The following is a 19709-nucleotide window of genomic DNA, read 5'->3' as shown; positions in this document are numbered from 1 at the left end:
CCCAAGTGGCTTCAGTACATATACCCAGGGCTTTCAGTGAGATGTAAAAACGGGGGTGGAGAGAGAGAGGAAATCAAGAGAGAAAACAACTCACTTTAAAGCATTCCCCTTCTCCTGCAGCTCACCTGGCATGACATCATGCCGCAACATCTATTAGCGAGAAGTGAGCAGTGTGAGCAGCGCACATGGATGTGCCTGCTGCTATTGCAGTCCAGTGAAAAATGAACCGCCTGTGCCAGGGCACAAAACAGAACCCGATAGAGACCCGTTTCGATGCCCCCTTTAAAAAACTGCCGGTGCTAAGCACCGGTGAGACCCGGCCCACTAAAAGCCCTGCTTATACCACACCCATGCAGAAAATTAACCAAAGCACGTAAATAAGTTCCCAGAGGGCAGAGACCAAAGCATGCCACACGCGCTCCCTGCCACGTCAGACGCCGCATCCCGCTGCACTCCTGAGCCCTGGTGGGACGAGGGCTGAATCACCACCACGTGGTTCGCAGTGGCACAGGGAGTCTCGCGCACAGAGCATTCTCCCAGAGCCACTGGAAGTGTGTCGTGCTGGTCTGTTACCACGGAAACAACCTAGTTGTGCAGTCACTCGCAAGGCAAGGGCCTGTGGAACCCTATCCCGTCTCGCGTCCCCGAGGCCCGGCGGCAGGTTTGCTGCGCAGCCACGGGCCTGACATCCCTCACTAAGGTGAAGTGCGCGTCCATGAGAGCGCAGGGTCGCAAGGCATTTCGGAGGCAGCCGCATGTATCTCGAGGCACGCAACTCTCCTTTGTCCTCACAGGCCCAGGTCATTTACTGTAAAGTACTCAACGCATGATCATTAAGGCGGGCAAAATCTTAATAGTGCTGCAATAGGAAGGATGGTCTAAAGAGGCACTGAGCATTCGAGTTTAGCACAAAGATACATGAAGTTGGCGGCCCGGGGGGGCGAAACCAGGAAGTCAGGCATCCTTGTCCGTGACATGGGCGGGGCCTGTGACGCGGCTGGAAGAGGCTGGCGTGGCTCGTTCTTGCGGGGCTCCCATGAGGAAAGGAGACCCCCCGGTAGCCGCTGAAGTTCTCAGAAGTCCCGGGTCCCATAAGGGGGACCGGGTGAAGTGGAGAGGCGAGGTTTGTTCCTGCAGGGGCTCATGTATGCTGAGGGAGCCCCTGCAGGGCGTCGCCTGGGAATCCCACGAGAATGCCGCCAACTCCCACTACTGAAAACTCTACTCTCCATGACCATGGTAGTGCTTCCCCAGTGTGTTCTTGTGGTTGGAATGCCTGCCTTTTTTATGCAGTATTTTCCATATACTTGTGTTTGGTACCCTTTTGTAACATGCACACACCACTTGGCCCTTGTAACACACGGTTTGCTACCTCTCACTTGTTTCTGCCTTAGATACCTGCACAAGGGCCTCCTTTGCCTATTTAATGCCTGTCCTTGTGCCTAGCTCATATTGCAGTATTATACCTCTAACTATACCTTGATTTCTCCTATATCCTGCACTCTTGTCACTTTTTCCTCTTGTGCACTCTTTACTACCTCATGTATTTTTGGTTGCTCACATTTTTTACTACCTCATGTGTTTTATTTGCTCACAATTGCCACTTTTACCTTATGTAATGGAACGTCTACTTTTTACTACCTCATGTATTTTTGGTTGCTCACAATTTTTACTACCTCGTGTTTTTTTTTGCTCACAATTGTCACTTTTACCTTATGTAATGTAACGTCTACTTTTGTAATCGGTTCCTGTGTAATGTTCTCATCATGTTTCATTTGTGATCCTATTGTGAAGCGCTCTGACGCCTTCGGGTAAAGTCTGCGCTATATAAAAATGCATAAATAAATAAATAAATACAAAAATAAATAAACAAGAAGACAAGAAACGGAGTCTACACAGCAGCCCGGTGAGTGGGGCTGCATGCTGGCACTAGCGAGTGCCTGTCCTGAGCGGTCCTGCGTTGCGGGCCACTCCATCGATGCATATTTTATTGTAAGCGCCAGTGTGCTGCCACTTCTTGGCCATTTGGTGTATTTGACGCCGTGAGGAAGGGGGACAGGAGATGGGAACATCGTGTGACTGTACGTGGTGAACGCGCACGTTCACAGTTCCAGTCCGGCCTGCGCGTGCCCATCTCCTGTCTCCCTTGAGAGCCCTTGAGAGCCAAGTCGACGACAATAGGTCTCACTGGCGACAGCGCTTTGCGCTGAGTCGCCAGGTGCGAGATTTAAAAACGAATGCAGATAAAGCTAACCTCAATATTTTCCGCCCTATCTCCAACATCCCCACCCTAGACAAACTTCTAGAAAAATGCGCACAATCCCAACGTTGTGCTCATATTGAGAATTTCCAACTCTTAGACCAACATCAATCTGGCTTCCGGAAGGGGCGCAGCACCGAATCAGCTCTCACGCATGTTATGGATGACATTTTAAAAATGATTGACCAAAATGAGTCCTGCCTCCTGATTCTCCTTGACCTTTCCTCCCCATTCGACACGCTTAATCACGACAACCTCCTATCCATTTTGAAGAACAGGATGGGTTTCTCGGGTCGGTGTTACAATGGTTCTCGTCCTTCCTCCACCACAGATCACAAAGAGTCAAGGCAAATCATTCTCTCCCATCCCTCTCTAGTGCTCGTGGGGGTTCCCCAAGGGTACGCCCTATCTCCTATACTCTTGAACTTTTTCTTGGAACCATTAGCTAATTCACTAAATTCCACCAACATTCTCTTTCATATGTATGCGGACAACACGCAACTTTATTTGAAAATCTCATCCCCGGATAGCATAATCTCACTCAACACTACCCTTACGTCTACTCAAAATTGTTTAACTGAGAACCACCTCCTGCTCAACACCTCCAAAACTGAATTCCTTCTCATCTCTCCCCCGAACCACATCCCCATGATAGACTTTTGGATTAATCACCTCACTGCTTTCAACTGCACCCCTCTCATCATAGACTCTGCCAAATAACTTGGAATCACCCTGGACAAACACCTGAATATGAAAACCCTTATCAGCAATGTGTTTAAGGGAGCTAATCACTCGATGAAGATACTTAGAAATATCAAACCATTCCTTCCACAAAAGGATCTCAAGCATTTAGTCCAAGCGCTTGTCTTGCCAAGGTTAGACTACGGCAGCGCAACGCTCTGTGGCCTTCCCAAATACACCCTGACTCCCCTAAGGGCATCATTGAACGCTGCAGCTAGGCTGGTCACAGGTACCAAACTAAATGAGAACATATCCCCAATCCTAAAATCTCTTAAATGGTTGCCTTACAAAGCTCAAATTCAGTTAAAGATTGCTTTTCTGGCGCACAAAGCTGTGCATCTCAAAACTCCAAGGTACCTAGCGCAAAAGCTTGAACAATCCTGTGGTAGCAGACCCTCAAGAAGTGCTAACACTTTCCTCCTGAAACCACTCATCCTTAGCAAAAAGAGAACCTATTACTGAGCCTTCTTGGGCGCTGCCCCAAAGATATGGAACTCTCTTCCATCGGACGTTCGCAGAATCTCCTCAGCGCCCCTCTCCCCCATACCCTCCCCCCCCCAGACACCATCTCTAACCTCGAGGTGGCCATCGAAAACTTCAACAAATTGATCACTGACAGCGCCAACATAGCCGCATCCCTCAAACCCACCAAAACAGCAAACCCTCCAAACACTACAGCTGGTTCACTCCAGAACTGAAATCCACTAAAATCAACTGCAATAGGCTACAAAGGGTCTGAAGCATCAGCAAAACAGCCAACAGCTGAGCCAACTTCAACAATCTCTCAACGAATACCACCCACCAACACCCACCTGAAAACTGCCCTCACCACCTGCCTCGAAGCCAGCTCGAACCACAGCAAGGAGCTCTTCTGCATCATCAAAGAGTTCTTCAAACCCTTCTCAGCAGGGCAATCATACTTATAAGGGACGGTACAGACACTCCTCAGCAGGGCAATCATACTTATAAGGGACGGTACAGACACTCCTCAGCAGGGCAATCATACTTATAAGGGACGGTACAGACACTCCTCAGCAGGGCAATCATACGTATACAGACAGTACAGACACTCCTCAGCAGGGCAATCATACTTATAAGGAACGGTACAGACACTCCTCAGCAGGGCAATCATACTTATAAGGAACGGCACAGACACTCCTCTGCAGGGCAATCATACTTATAAGGGACGGTACAGACACTCCTCAGCAGGGCAATCATACTTATAAGGGACGGTACAGACACTCCTCAGCAGGGCAATCATACTTATAAGGGACGGTACAGACACTCCTCAGCAGGGCAATCATACTTATAAGGAACGGTACAGACACTCCTCAGCAGGGCAATCATACTTATAAGGGACGGTACAGACACTCCTCAGCAGGGCAATCATACTTATAAGGGACCGTACAGACACTCCTCAGCAGGGCAATCATACTTATAAGGGACGGTACAGACACTCCTCAGCAGGGCAATCATACTTATAAGGGACGGTACAGACACTCCTCAGCAGGGCAATCATACTTATAAGGGACGGTACAGACACTCCTCAGCAGGGCAATCATACTTATAAGGGACGGTACAGACACTCCTCAGCAGGGCAATCATACTTATAAGGGACGGTACAGACACTCCTCAGCAGGGCAATCATACTTATAAGGAACGGTACAGACACTCCTCAGCAGGGCAATCATACTTATAAGGGACGGTACAGACACTCCTCAGCAGGGCAATCATACTTATAAGGGACCGTACAGACACTCCTCAGCAGGCCAATCATACTTATAAGGGACGGTACAGACACTCCTCAGCAGGGCAATCATACTTATAAGGGACGGCACAGACACTCCTCTGCAGGGCAATCATACTTATAAGGAACGGTACAGACACTCCTCAGCAGGGCAATCATACTTATAAGGGACGGTACAGACACTCCTCAGCAGGGCAATCATACTTATAAGGGACCGTACAGACACTCCTCAGCAGGGCAATCATACTTATAAGGGACGGTACAGACACTCCTCAGCAGGGCAATCATACTTATAAGGGACGGCACAGACACTCCTCTGCAGGGCAATCATACTTATAAGGAACGGTACAGACACTCCTCAGCAGGGCAATCATACTTATAAGGGACGGTACAGACACTCCTCAGCAGGGCAATCATACTTATAAGGGACGGTACAGACACTCCTCAGCAGGGCAATCATACTTATAAGGGACGGTACAGACACTCCTCAGCAGGGCAATCATACTTATAAGGGACGGTACAGACACTCCTCAGCAGGGCAATCATACTTATAAGGAACGGTACAGACACTCCTCAGCAGGGCAATCATACTTATAAGGGACGGTACAGACACTCCTCAGCAGGGCAATCATACTTATAAGGGACCGTACAGACACTCCTCAGCAGGGCAATCATACTTATAAGGGACGGTACAGACACTCCTCAGCAGGGCAATCATACTTATAAGGGACGGTACAGACACTCCTCAGCAGGGCAATCATACTTATAAGGGACGGTACAGACACTCCTCAGCAGGGCAATCATACTTATAAGGGACGGTACAGACACTCCTCAGCAGGGCAATCATACTTATAAGGGACGGTACAGACACTCCTCAGCAGGGCAATCATACTTATAAGGAACGGTACAGACACTCCTCAGCAGGGCAATCATACTTATAAGGGGCGGTACAGACACTCCTCAGCAGGGCAATCATACTTATAAGGGACCATACAGACACTCCTCAGCAGGGCAATCATACTTATAAGGGACGGTACAGACACTCCTCAGCAGGGCAATCATACTTATAAGGGACGGTACAGACACTCCTCAGCAGGGCAATCATACTTATAAGGGACGGTACAGACACTCCTCAGCAGGGCAATCATACTTATAAGGGACGGTACAGACACTCCTCAGCAGGGCAATCATACTTATAAGGGACGGTACAGACACTCCTCAGCAGGGCAATCATACTTATATGGGACGGTACACACACTTCTCAGCAGGGAAATCATAGTTTTAAGGGACAGTAAAAACACTCCTCAGCAGGGCAACCATACTTATACGGGACGGTACAGACACTCCTCAGCAGGGCAATCATACCTATAAGGGATGGTAGACACTTCTAAGCAAGGCAATAATACTTATATGGGACAGTGCAAACACAGCTCAGTGGTGCTATTAGAATTTTACTGGATAACACGGAAACGTTTCCGCGGGCCGGCATATCTGTGCTGGGCTAGTGGAACATTTCTCAGCAGAGCTACCTTACAGTGAATGGACAGGACTGGCACTACCATTAAGGCCTCCATGTGAGCAATTCTGTAAAATCACTTCTCGGCAAGGATGTTACAACGCTAGATAAAATGACAACAAGCATTGGCTAAGCCAACATGTCTCACCTATGCAAGATGTATTGGCTTTGTTAATGTTTAGCCATGTGGCACAGCGGTGCAGCTGCAGTGCAGCATGGCTGAAAGTAAAACATAAAAGCACTATGACGTGGTCAATGCTGCCAGCAGCACAGCTTTTTTATTTTACTTTCAGCCATGCTGCATGGTTGCCGCACTGTACAACCTGGCCAACAAAACATTGCCAAAGTCAACAGATTATGCATAGGTGAGACCTCCTGGCTTAGCCAATGCTTGCTGGTCTCGACAGGTGGCATCGAGCTTCGATTAGCATTAGAATTGGTACATTATATGGTTGTGCTGTTTATCTCTTTCATTACACTACATGTTGACTTTGCACACGCAGATCACAAGATAAACAAAAATGTGGCCGTCATGCACCAAACCAGCACACTTCGCACACTGGCCACTCCACAGACCCACACTGTTATGATCTCGAAAAACATATGTTGGGACATGCTAGCGCCCACCCAAAGCACCTAGGTGCTTTGTCCAGGATAAGGGGCATATATGTTTCTATTTAAAGACACATACCCAAATAAAAAAAAGGGGCAGATTTACAAGCCCCTTGCGCTCCCAGTACGTCACTTTTTGTGACGCACTGGCAGCGCATTTCTCTCCCCATATGTACAAGGACAGGAAAAGCCTCCCTGCGTGGCTTTTTCTGTCCTTGTAAAAACGTCCCCTTAACACACAGCACTTTGCGTGAAAGGGGCGTTCCATGCGTGTTACTGTAGGTGTTCCCACAGAATACCCATGGAACCAGACCCATTTCCAGATTTAAGAGGAATTGTAAATCTGGAAATGCGTGTGAACGCTACACCTTCCCAGGGGAGGCTTAGGGAGGCACAACGAGGAGAAATTATTTTGGGGCAGATTTACAAGCCCCTTGCGCTGCCAGTACGTCACTTTTGGTGACGCACAGGCAGCGCATTTCTCTGCCCCATATTTACAAGGAAAAGAGAAGCCACCCTTCATGGCTTTTCCTGCCCGTGTAAATAAGGCCTCTTTACACGCAGCACTTTGCGTGAAAGGGGAGTTCAATGGGTTTTGCTGTGGGTGTTCCCACGCAGCACCCATGGAACGTGGCACATTTCCAGATTTACAAGGAATTGTAAATCTGGAATTGCGTGTAACTGCTACGCCTCCACATGGGAGGCACAACGAGGAGAAATGATTTAATTTCTCCTCTTTTTTTCCTCTTTTAATGCGTGCTGCATTCTACAGCACGCATTAAATTAGGAAACTGCCTGTAGTGATTGTTTCTGCGCCGGAAGGTGTCCCTTCCTGCACAAAATCAATCTCCCCACGATGCAGGCATCTTTGCACCAAGGTGCAAGGGACCTGCGCCGGCGCATTGCTGCTGTTTGTGCGCCCGCGCAGGGGAGAGCACAGGAATGCGACATATTATTGTAAATATGTCGCATCTCTGTGCTCTGAAAGTGCCGCAGCCTGGCGCAGCCAAAGGGCTTGCGGTGCCGCGCTGCGGCCTTCCTTGTAGATCTGCCCCACAGCTTTTAGCATTGCATGGGGTCGTGGGGGAGGGGAGGATTTTAGGCTTGGCCCTCTGTGCATTGCATGTTCTTTTTAAGGACACCGCCCCCTTTCTCTACGTTTTATTCCGTAAATGCAGCTCAAAGACATTTAAACAAAATCCACCACATCAATTCTGCTTTTCAACAGATACCAGTTAAAATGTAATAACACCTGCTGGACAAGCACCCCTTGCTCTAGATACAAAAACAGGTGTTAGGAAAGATACATGAATGGCCTTGGGAAAGTCAAGCACAAACATTAGAATCCAGTTCCATTCACCCAAAACAAAAAGACAGAAGTGTGAGTTTCCAGGTGGCACCAGCGACCTCGGAGCGGGAATGCCAGCCACTTATTCAACTAGCGCCAACCCGTGCTCCTAGAAGGAACGAAGGCGTGACCCTAGGTAGCGTGTCTGCTGCTCGTGCCCTTAAGTAAAGCGCTGCGACGCCTTCGGGCCGGGTTCTCGCTTTATAAAATGCCAAAAATGAAAAGTAGAGGGGCGTGGCCAAGATGGCGGGGTGAGCGGACGCTTCCTCCCGTAGCTCCTCCGGCCCGGCTCAGCTCGAGCCCCGATTTCTTCACTTCTCTCCCCCCGCGGCTGCTTTGCGGGTGAGAGGAATGTGTCGGAGATCCTGGTGCACCTATTAATCCTACTTTGACTCCTATCGCCCCGGGGGAAGTAACCCGAAAGTTTGCTCAAAGTTCGGAGCACGGAGGAGAGCCTGGGAGGTGGAGCGTATTGCAGTGCTGTCCAGACGCCTCGGCTGGGCCTGGTGCTGAAAGCTGGTGATCCCGGGTGTTCGGACCCGACGTGCTCCGGAGAATAACAGCGCCCCCCGGCCGAAGCCTACGTAACCGGTGCCACCGACGCGCAGCGGACCCTGGACCTTAGCTGGCACTTTGGCCCCTCGCTACCGACAACGGTGTATGGCGCGCCGTGGGCCTGGACCTGGTGGCGAGGAACGGAGGCATCTACGCAGAAGCCGACCTGGGCGGACCCACTGGCGAAACTGTGAGACACTAGCTGTGGACTTTCCTTAATTATTGTGCCCCGGGGGTCGCCGACTGTCTCGCCAGCACGGGCAGCTCTCTCGGGCCCGCCCTGCCGCCATCTTCTCTCTGAGGAGCTGGAGCTGGCGACCTCCACCCGTGCCTTTGGCGGGCGGGTGCCTACTTTCGCACTGGCTCATGACCTAATCACCCAAGGGGTGCGCTTCTAAAAGACCCTGACTTTGGACCCCCGATTGCCACCCTGGTCGGTACGACGATTGTCTCGCCCCGGCCTGAGCCGCCATTTTGTCGCCCGTGACGCAGCACCCTTGTCTTTGGCGGGGTCTCACATCTGGTGCCCGCGGGCGACTGAACGCATCTACAGCGGCCGGCCCTGAACCTTGCCCACTGCAGTGGCCACGATGACTGGGAGAGGAGGCTCGAAAAGGGGTGATCGCACTCTGCCGGACATGCTCAGCAGGGCCCAGCAGCTAAGGGACAGGACGCAGCTGTCGCCGGGGTCCTCCCGGGCCTCGGCAGACGCAACTGGAGGCGAACCGCCGGTCACGAGGTCCTTTATGGAGGACTTATTTAGCTCCCTCAAGGACGACTTCCAGACGCTAAAGAAGGAAGTGGCCAGCGAGGTGCGAGAAGTGCGCAAGGAGGTGGAGGGCCTTGGCGAGCGTGTCGACATCGTGGAAACGGCGGCCCAGCGCCGTGATGAGGAGATAGTCCATCTCCAGCAGGACGTTCTCCGTCTCCGAGAGCAGTGTGTCGAGCTCCAGGCCCACTCTGAGGACCTCGAGAACAGGTCCAGACGGAACAACATCCGGGTGCGGGGTGTCCCATCCGCGGACGAGGGGACGGATCTGGTGGCCTATCTACAGGACTTGTTCCGGGAGATTTTGGGAGAGGACGCAGAATTCCCGATCCGCATAGATAGAGCGCACAGAGTGGGCCGACAGCGCCAGTCTTCAGCACCCCCTCCGAACATTCTGGCGTTCCTGCCTGATTTCCCCTTGAAGGAGCGCATCATGGCAGAGGCCCGCAGGAAGCAGCCTTTCACTTTCAGAGAGCGGCCTGTGGCGCTCTATCAAGACCTGTCCGCCATCACGCTGCAGAAGCGCAGGTCCTTCCGGATTGCTACAGACTTTCTGCGGGAGCATGAGACGCCCTACTCCTTGGGTCACCCCTTTCGCCTCATCTTTCGATGGAAAGGAGTGTTACACCAGCTGCGCTCCCTCCAAGACATCTGTGGGGTGTTGGGACTCACGGCCACGGAGGAAGACGGAGCGACGCCCACATGGAGGCGCTCGGAGAGACGGAGCCGGCGGAGATCGACGAGGAGACGATCGTCGGCGACTGCGAGTCGCCCTGATTCCCCTACCATCAGGGCAGATATGGAGGAAGCCCTGAGAACGGCGGCCAGGAACTTGCCTGACTCCAACGGCGTGGCCTTGACGGCCTGATTTCACTCCGGGGGGAGAGTTGCTTAGCTTCTACGATGCTGGGTTGGGGCTGGGGGTTGGGTGGGAACGGTTGGAGGTGAGTGGCTGAACGTCCACTGGAATGTTTTCTACAGACTTGCCCGTCCGGGCTGGACTGAGACAATGGGGTGTTTCTACTTGTTTGTGTTTTTGGCTAGTTGCCATGGGTTGGTTTTGGGAGGGCTTAAGAGTTGTTTTGTTGTTGGTAGGGTCCCGTCCGATAATGCCCAAGCACACGTGAGGCCGGTCCTGGCCTACCCTGCGCGCCTGCCCCGCGCGCCCCCTCCGCTGATCCCTCGCCTGCTGCACAGCGCTTCGATTCCCTGGGGGAGATGCCATCCTTGAAAGTGGTGACCCTTAATGTTAAGGGTCTGAACAATCCCGTGAAGCGTAGAGCGATCCTATCCCTACTAGAAGGGACGCAAGCGGACATATGCCTTTTGCAGGAAACTCATCTGCTACCCAAAGATTGTCATAGGCTGCGCTCTGCTAAGTTCCCCACCCAATTCTTCTCTTCGGCGGCGACCAAGACTGCAGGCGTAGCCATTCTTTTAGCTAGCTCTTTCAGGGGCGAAGTATTGTACAAATATGCCAAACAAAAGGGGAGGCTCCTAGCGTATCGCATGCGGCTTGGGGGTATTGCCTTCACGGTTGGCTCCGTTTACAGCCCGAATGATCATCAGGATCGTTTTCTGGAATCAGTGTTGGTGGACGTCACTGCCTCGCCCGATCGCCATGTTGTCTTGGGGGGAGACCTGAACATTGTCTTCAACTCGGCTATGGATAGGTCTGCCCAGCGTTCCCCACAGACGGGGGAGCTTTCCCGCGTGGTGCAAGACAGGATTGCAGAGCTGGATCTGCATGACCTCTGGCGCGCTATGCACCCCACCGATAGGGACTATTCCTATTTCTCCCACGCGCACCGCACTTATTCGCGGTTAGACTACCTCCTGGTGAGTGGACCGCTGCGCACGGCCGCCACGGCGGCGGACATCGGGGTCCTGTCCCTGTCCGATCATGCACCGGTTTCCGGCGTTTTTGCATGGCCGGCGGCCTCCCCCTCCAGAGGGTTGTGGCGGCGTCGGGATACTCTTTTACATAAGAAGTCGGTCGTGAATCGAGTGGAGGAGGTCATTCAGGACTATTTGGTCCACAATGGCAACTCCGACACGTCTCAAGCGACGCAGTGGGCGGCCTTGAAGGCGGTCCTACGGGGGGAATTTATCTCCATCTCCTCGGCTGAGAACAGGGAGCGGCAATGTAAGAGAGACGAACTGACTGCGCAGGTCAGGGAACTTGAGCAGGTTCACCGCCGCACGGGGGCTCCTCGAGTCTGGAGGCAGCTGAAAGCGGCGAGGAAACTCCTTTCTGCGCTGGATCTAGATCGAGCGGAATATGCGGCGTTGCGTCTGAAGCATGCCTTTTACACGGGCGGGGACAGATGCGGTAAGCTCCTGGCCCATCGGCTCAGGGCTGCGCAGCAACGCAATGTGGTAAAGGAGCTAGTGGGTGCAGACGGGGTTTCTGTTTCCGGTGACGCGGAGGTGGCGGACTCCTTTCGTAGCTTCTACGAGGCGTTATATGCCGCAGAACCCTCCTCGCCGAGGGACGCTGAGGAGTATTTGGAGTCGGTAACCCTCCCGGTGCTGGAGCCCGCCCAAGCTGACCACCTAGAGCGGGACATCCATGTGGAGGAGGTCATCTCCGCCATAGCACGATTGAAACACGGTAAGGCCCCGGGCCCAGATGGCTACACGGCCTTGTTTTACAAGACCTTCTGTTCCACAGTGGCGCCTATCCTGGCTCGCCTGTTCAACTCCTTCTCCGAACCGGGGGCTATTCCGCCGGACCTTCTTTCCGCGACGGTGTCGGTTATCCCGAAACCCGGGAAGGACCGGACCCTGTGTGGTTCTTATAGGCCTATTTCACTTCTGAATGTTGACCTTAAGCTCTACACAGGGATCCTAGCGGCCAGACTTGGACTGCACCTACCGGGCCTGGTGGAGGCGGACCAGGCTGGCTTTGTACCCGGGAGACAGACAGTTGACAACACCAAGAGGGTGACACACATATTAGAAAAGGCCTTGCGCGTCCCGGGGGAGCGGATGTTAGTGAAGTAGTGTGGCTCACTGGTTAGAGGCGGCAGACCCGAGAGCAGAGGACGGCCCGGGACCAGGGTTCGATTCCCGGCGCGGCAGGTTTCTGGACCAGGGTCAGCGGACTCGATAATTCTCTCGCCTCGGTGCCCACTCTGATCAGCGATCACACTCGGCAACTCTGGGCATTAGCTTGCCTCATCTTCACTAACGGCCCCCCAGACCGCCGGGGATGCCTGGTCTCACCCTGGAGATACCCATTAAGGGACCATCTCGCAGGGAAGCCAGGAAGGGTTTCGCAGCGGTCGAAGCGCCAGGACGCCTACGGGTAGCAGTGCGCTATATAAATGCCTACACATTTACATTACATTTACATTTACTGTCGGTCGACGCGGAGAAGGCCTTTGATAGAGTTCATTGGCCGTACCTGGAGCTGGTTCTCGGGAAACTGGGAATCGGCGAGAAGTTTCGCACCATGATCTTCAATTGCTATAAAAGACCATCAGCATCGGTACGGGTCAATGGGCACAGCTCTAGTAGTTTTGACATTGAGCGCGGTACGAGACAGGGCTGCCCCCTCTCGCCGCTTTTGTTCGCCCTCTACATGGAGCCGTTTGCCCAGAGGATACGTGATAATCCGGACGCTATTGGGGTTAAGATGGGTCAATATACCCATACTGTTAGCCTTTATGCGGACGATGTCCTGTTGACCCTGGATGACCCCAGGAGGTCACTCCCTGCTTGCGTCCAGGAACTGAACGCCTTTGCACGCGTGGCCGGCTTTAAAATGAATATGGCTAAATCGGCTGCCCTGGACGTGTCGCTTGCCGCGGACACCAGGAGAGACCTTCAGCGTCTCTTCCCCATGCAGTGGTCCTCTTCCACGGTGCCATACCTAGGGATCCTGCTGGCGCCTTCGCTGCCTGAAATGGTTCAAGCAAATTACTCTTCCCTTAGCAAGAAGATTAAGGAGGAACTCGGCCGATGGAACAAGGGCCTGCTCTCGTGGCTGGGCCGTATCGCGGCGGTGAAGAGGACGGTGCTGCCTCAGATCTTGTACCTTTTTCGCGCTCTGCCTCTCCAGCCCCCTGTGGGTTGGATACAGCAAGCGTAGGCTGACATCTCCCGTTTCGTGTGGCAAGGCCGCAGGCCTCGGATGAAGAGAGTTCTCTCCACGCTCGCTCCGGAGGCGGGGGGTCTTGGTATCCCGGATCTCCGGAAGTATTTTCAGGCGGCGCAACTTCGATATTTGGTGGAATGGAGCAGGTGGGAATCTGACAAGCACTGGCTTTTTCAGGATCAGGCGGTAGCGGGAAGTACCCTTCAGGAGGTTCCATTCCTGCAGCGCGCACATCGCCCGGCTAACCTCTACGCCTCCTTTGTCACCCGGGTTCCCCTGCGAGTGTGGGATGCGGTTTGCGAGCTCCGTGAGCTAACTACCTTCCCATCACCGTTTACACCTATAGTTGGTAACCCGGACTTTACTCCGGGCTTGGAGCCGGGAGCTTTTTCCCACTGGGTGAGCGCGGGTTGGAGGGCACTTTTTCAGATTTACGGGCCGGAGGGAGTGCTTCCTTTCCAGCAACTTCGACAGGAATTTGGCCTGACGGAGGTAGACAGATTGCGCTACATGCAGGTTCGCCACTGGGCTCTCCAACCCCAGGTGCGCAACGTTGCAGCCCGTCAGATCACTCCTTACGAACGGTGGCTAGTGACCCGGACCTCGGAGGCCAAGCTTATTTCCGACCTATATAAGTTTCTCCAACCCCCTACGTCCCATTTCCATAATCCGGGGAGGGAGCGCTGGCACAGAGAGTTGGGCAGGACCCTGAGTCACAAGGAGTGGGACAAGATCGCATATCGGGCGAGGCACTCTGCATACCACACTGGGCTGACGGAGACCTTTACTAAGGTATCCACCTACTGGTATTACACCCCGGAGAGGCTCTATGAGATGCACAAACTCACCGACAAGGGATGGTGGCGGGGCTGCGGACAGGAGGGTGCTCTATCGCACATTCTGTGGGATTGCCCGGTACTGACTGCTTACTGGAAAGAGGTCCTGGATGAGGTGGATAGACACTTTGAGATTGAGCTGCCGCGCTTCCCGGCGTATGTCTTGCTAGGCCTGCCCAACGACTTAATGTACCTGCTGAAGTCCCGCAGGGGTAGGCAGATTGCTATTGCGCTAGGCTCAGCGGTCCAAAATATCCTTATCCACTGGCGCACCTCCACTGCCCCCTCCATCACTGGTTGGCTACATAGACTCTGGCAGGTACTGGGTATGGAGAAGATGTCGCTTACAGTGGCTGGAAATGTAGATCAGTTCGAGGAGCTTTGGCGCCCCTTCCTGGCACTGCTGTCCACAGAATTCCGGGAGCTCACATGTCCGAGGTACCTACGCCTTCTTAGGCTGACGCCACCGGCGCCCCCGGCAGATTAGGAGGGATGGGGCTGGGGGGATTAGGGGTTGGGGGTAGGTTGTTTGGGGCGGATGCTTCTATTAAGGGCTATTGGACGGGAATGTTGGGGTATTGTTTCCTTTTTTTTTTTTTCCTTTTTTGGGGGCGGGGGGCTTGGAGGGACTGCGTTGTGCTTTGCTGTGTTGCAGGAAGTTACTTGCTCTTAGCTTTGGTTGGGAGGTCGGGGAATATAGGAGGGTTGTACGCACTGCCTTACTGCCTTACAGCTGATGCTTCCCCTTCCCCTCCTGGACCACCAACCTCCCCCCTTTCGACCAGAACTGTTGCAACATTTCTCTTTTTCTTTTCATTGTACTGTATGTAACCTTGACCTCCTACTTCCCTTCCCCATGTTTCTTTCGTTTTTAATAAAAAATGCTTTAAACCTAAAAATGAAAAGTAGCTCAGCGAGTTCGTGTCGTGTTGCTGTGGTTTGCTTGAGATCAGCACATTCAAATCCCAGCTAGACCGACTCAGACTTTCATCTTTTCAACACTCATTAAAATGATTACCAATGTTGTTTTTGGTGATAACAGTATGTCCAAATGAGCTATGTAAGGCAGAGGCCCAGATAATAAACTGGTATAAGTTTTCAGTGACAACAAGCCTGCTGGTTCTTATTCTCTCATCCCTGCCTTCTGTAAACAGACACGAGGCAAGCAAGCCTGTGAACGCTAGGGGGCAGTGCAGGGGTGGGCCAGCGGAGGCCTGTGGGGCACGCGCAGTATCACTCCTGCAGCAGGAGGCGGCACGTGCTCCCAAGACAGGCAAAGCCCTGTGAGTGACGACATAGAAAAGCGTTCAACTCGACCTGTACCGAAAGGTGTCTTAGGCGCTATGAGAAGGCCCACACGTCACAGCATAGGTGGCCATGAGCTGGACTGACGCCAAGCCTGGTGCCAAAGGTCAGAGGGCAGCCGTGGGTGGGCACAGGATAGGGAGGGGGGCCAGGAGGTGCTATCATTCACATATAGCATTTAAATCTGGAATCCTAAACCCTCGGTGGAAGGCCAGGCTGGCTTCTATATGTCTACGGCACTACTGATCTACATTCTGTCCATCAAATTGTTTTTTGTAATTTTCTATATGTCTACGGCACTAAAACACATGCCAGGGCGCCTTGACACCCCATGCCAGCCTGGGGGGCGCCCCCTGCGCTGTCACAGGGGCAGCAATGGTACCATTCCCCAATATTCACAAATACCTCGCGAGTAGAGCGGCTCAGCTCCGTCACAGGGGACTCTCCATTGTGAAGATCTGGACACGTGTGCTCCTCTGCACGTGTGCTCTTCTGCACGTGCTGGCTTCTGCACGTGTGCTCCTCTGCACGTGAGGGCTTCTGGAGACAAACGCTGCGCAGCGCTTAACTTCAGGGCACTAGCTGCCACCATTGAGTACTAGAAACTTTAGACATGAGGCGCACAGCTCGAAAGCAACTGTTATTCACACTTCTGTCAGGGGCTTTAGGACAGCCGGGGCTGGGCTGGGCTGGTGCGGCCTCGGGTGACCCCTGCTTCGGGCACTGGGCCACCAGAGCTGGGCTTGTGGCCGAGGTCCGGATGCCTGGAGCTGCGGGATAAGGAGGGATTGGTCCTTCTGTTATTAACGCTCTGGCGCCCTCCTGCGACCGGCTCTGGTAGTGACGCTGTATCAGATGCATTAGTCACTGCCACCACTTCCCTCACTGGGTCACTGCCTGCTCCCCTCTTCCACTGCCCCCCTCTCCCAGTGCCACACTGCCTGCAACCCTTCTCCCGATGCCACACTGCCTGCTCCCCTCTCCGAATGCCACACGTGCCACACTGCCTGCAACCCTTCTCCCAGTGCCGCACTGCCTGCAACCATTCTCCCACTGCCGCACTGACTGCAACAATTCTCCCAGTGCCACACTGCCTGCAACCTTCTCCCGGTGCCAAACTGCCCACAACCCTTCTCCCGGTGCCAAACTGCCTGCAACCCTTCTCCCGGTGCCAAACTGCCTGCAACCCTGCCTGCAACCCTTCTCCCGGTGCCACACTGCCTGCAACCCTTCTCCCGGTGCCAAACTGCCTGCAATCCTTCTCCCGGTGCCACACTGCCTGCTCCCCTCTTCCAGTGCCACGCTGCCTGCTTCCCTCTCCCAACGCCACGCTGACTGCCCACCACTCCCAGTGCCACGCTGCCTGCTCCCCTCTCCCGGTGCCACACTGCCTGCAGCACTTCTCCTTGCTCCACACTGCCTGCTCCCCTATCCTAGTGCCACACTGCCTGCCCACCTCTCCCAGTGCCTGCAAACCTTCTCCCAGTGCCGCAATGCTGCCTGCAAACCTTCTCCCGGTGCCGCACTGCTGCCTGCAACACTTCTCCCAGCGCCACACTGCCTGCAACCCTTCTCCCAGTGCCACACTGCTGCCTGCAAACCTTCTCCCGGGGCCGCACTGCTGCCTGCAACACTTCTCCCAGCGCCACACTGCCTGCAACACTTCTCCCAGTGCCACACTGCCTGCAACACTTCTCACAGTACCACACAGCCTGCAACACTTCTCACAGTGCCACACTGCCTGCAACTCTTCTCACAGTGCCTGCCATGCATGCAACATTTCTCCCGGTGCCACACTGCCTGCAACCCTTCTCCCGGTGCCACACTGCCTGCAACCCTTCTCCCGGTGCAACACTGCCTGCAAACCATCTCCCGGTGCCACACTGCTGCCTGCAACCCTTATCCCAGTGCCGCACTGCCTGCAACCCTTATCCCAGTGCCGCACTGCTGCAAATCCTTATCCCAGTGCCGCACTGCTGCAAACCCTTATCCCAGTGCCGCACTGCCTGCAACCCTTCTTCCAGTGCCGCACTGCCTGCAACCCTTCTTCCAGTGCCGCACTGCCTGCAAAGCTTCTCCCGGTGCCACACTGCCTGCAAAGCTTCTCCCGGTGCCACACTGCCTGCAAAGCTTCTCCCGGTGCCACACTGCCTGCAACCCTTCTCACAGTGCCACAATGCCTGCAACCCTTCTCCCGGTGCCACACTGCCTGCAACCCTTCTCCCAGTGCCACACTGTCTGCCCCTCTCTCCTGGTGCCAAACTACCAGCAACCCCTCCCAGTGCCACACTGCCTGCTCCCCTCTCGCGGTGCCACACTGCCTGCAACTCTTTCCCAAGACATCCTCCATCGCTCCCTATGCCTCAGCCTTCCTCCATCTCTCCCTGTGCCTCAGCCTTCCTGCATCTCTCCCTGTGCCTCAGCCTTCCTGCATCTCTCCCTGTGCCTCAGCCTTCCAGCATCTCTCCCTGTGCCTCAGCCTTCCTCCATCTCTCCCTGTGCCTCAGCCTTCCTGCATCTCTCCCTGTGCCTCAGCCTTCCTGCATCTCTCCCTGTGCCTCAGCCTTCCTGCATCTCTCCCTGTGCCTCAGCCTTCCTGCATCTCTCTCTGTGCCTCAGCCTTCCTTCATCTCTCCTGTGTGCCTCAGCCTTCCTGCATCTCTTCCTGTGACTCAGCCTTCCTGCATCTCTCCCTGTGCCTCAGCTTTCCTCTATCGCTCCCTATGCCTCAGCCTTCCTGGATCTCTCCCTGTGCCTCAGCATTCCTGCATCTCTCCGTGCCTCAGCCTTCCTGCATCTCTACCTGTGCCTCAGCCTTCCTGCATCTCTCCCTGTGCCTCAGCCTTCCTACATCGCTCCCTATGCCTCAGCCTTCCTGGATCTCTCCCTGTGCCTCAGCCTTCCTGCATCTCTCCCTGTTCCTCAGCCTTCCCTCATCTCTCCCTATGCCTCAGCCTTCCTGCAGCTCTCCCTATGCCTCAGCCTTCCTGGATCTCTCCCTGTGCCTCAGCCTTCCTGGATCTCTCCCTGTGCCTCAGCCTTCCTCCATCGCTCCCTATGCCTCAGCCGTCCTGCATCTCTCCCTGTGCCTCAGCCTTCACTCATCTCTCCCTATGTCTCAGCCTTCCTGCATCTCTCCCTGTGCCTCAGCCTTCCTGCACCTCTCCTGTGTGCCTCAGCCTTCCTCCACCTCTCCTGTGTGCCTCAGCCTTCCTCCATCTCTCCCTGTGCCTCAGCCTTCCTCCATCTCTCCCTGTGTCTCAGCCTTCCTGCATCTCTCCTGTGTGCCTAAGCCTTCCTGCATCTCTCCCTGTGCCTCAGCCTTCCTGCATCTCTCCCTGTGCCTCCGCCTTCCGCCATCTCTCCCTGTGCCTCAGCCTTCCTGCATCTCTCCCTGTGCCTCAGCCTTCCTGCATCTCTCCCTGTGCCTCAGCCTTCCTCCATCGCTCCCTGTGCCTCAGCCTTCCTCCATCGCTCCCTATGCCTCAGCCTTCCTGCATCTCTCCCTGTGCCTCAGCCTTCCTCTATCGCTCCCTGTGCCTCAGCCTTCCTGGATCTCTCCCTGTGCCTCAGCCTTCCTGCATCTCTCCGTGCCTCAGCCTTCCTGCATCTCTCCCTGTGCCTCAGCCTTCCTGCATCTCTCCCTGTGCCTCAGCCTTCCTTCATCGCTCCCTATGCCTCAGCCTTCCTGCATCTCTCCCTGTGCCTCAGCCTTCCTCCATCGCTCCCTATGCCTCAGCCTTCCTAGATCTCTCCCTGTGCCTCAGCCTTCCTGCATCTCTCCCTGTGCCTCAGCCTTCCTGCATCTCTCCCTGTGCCTCAGCCTTCCCTCATCTCTCCCTATGCCTCAGCCTTCCTGCATCTCTCCCTGTGCCTCAGCCTTCCTGCATCTCTCCCTGTGCCTCAGCCTTCCTGCAT

At 54.2% G+C, this 19709-nt stretch overlaps 1 protein-coding gene across 2 annotated transcripts in view; it reads right to left on the bottom strand.

The window, feature by feature from the left end:
• The window catches only part of LOC147736574 (transmembrane protein 176B-like), a 102639-nt gene extending 86198 nt beyond the window's left edge, over positions 1 to 16441 (bottom strand). Inside the window, exon 1 of one of the 2 annotated variants that reach the window (XM_086953317.1) lies at positions 16197 to 16441. The gene's annotated coding sequence lies outside the window, so the exon portion shown is untranslated. The remainder of the gene's footprint in view (positions 1 to 16196) is intronic. The other variant, XM_086953316.1, reaches the window with a different exon arrangement.
• Positions 16442 to 19709: the final 3268 nt, after the last annotated feature.

This window comes from Lissotriton vulgaris, chromosome 1_2 (genome assembly GCF_964263255.1).
Source record: "Lissotriton vulgaris chromosome 1_2, aLisVul1.2, whole genome shotgun sequence".
Lineage (NCBI taxonomy): Eukaryota > Metazoa > Chordata > Amphibia > Caudata > Salamandridae > Lissotriton > Lissotriton vulgaris.
This window is presented reverse-complemented; position numbering and strand designations above follow the sequence as displayed.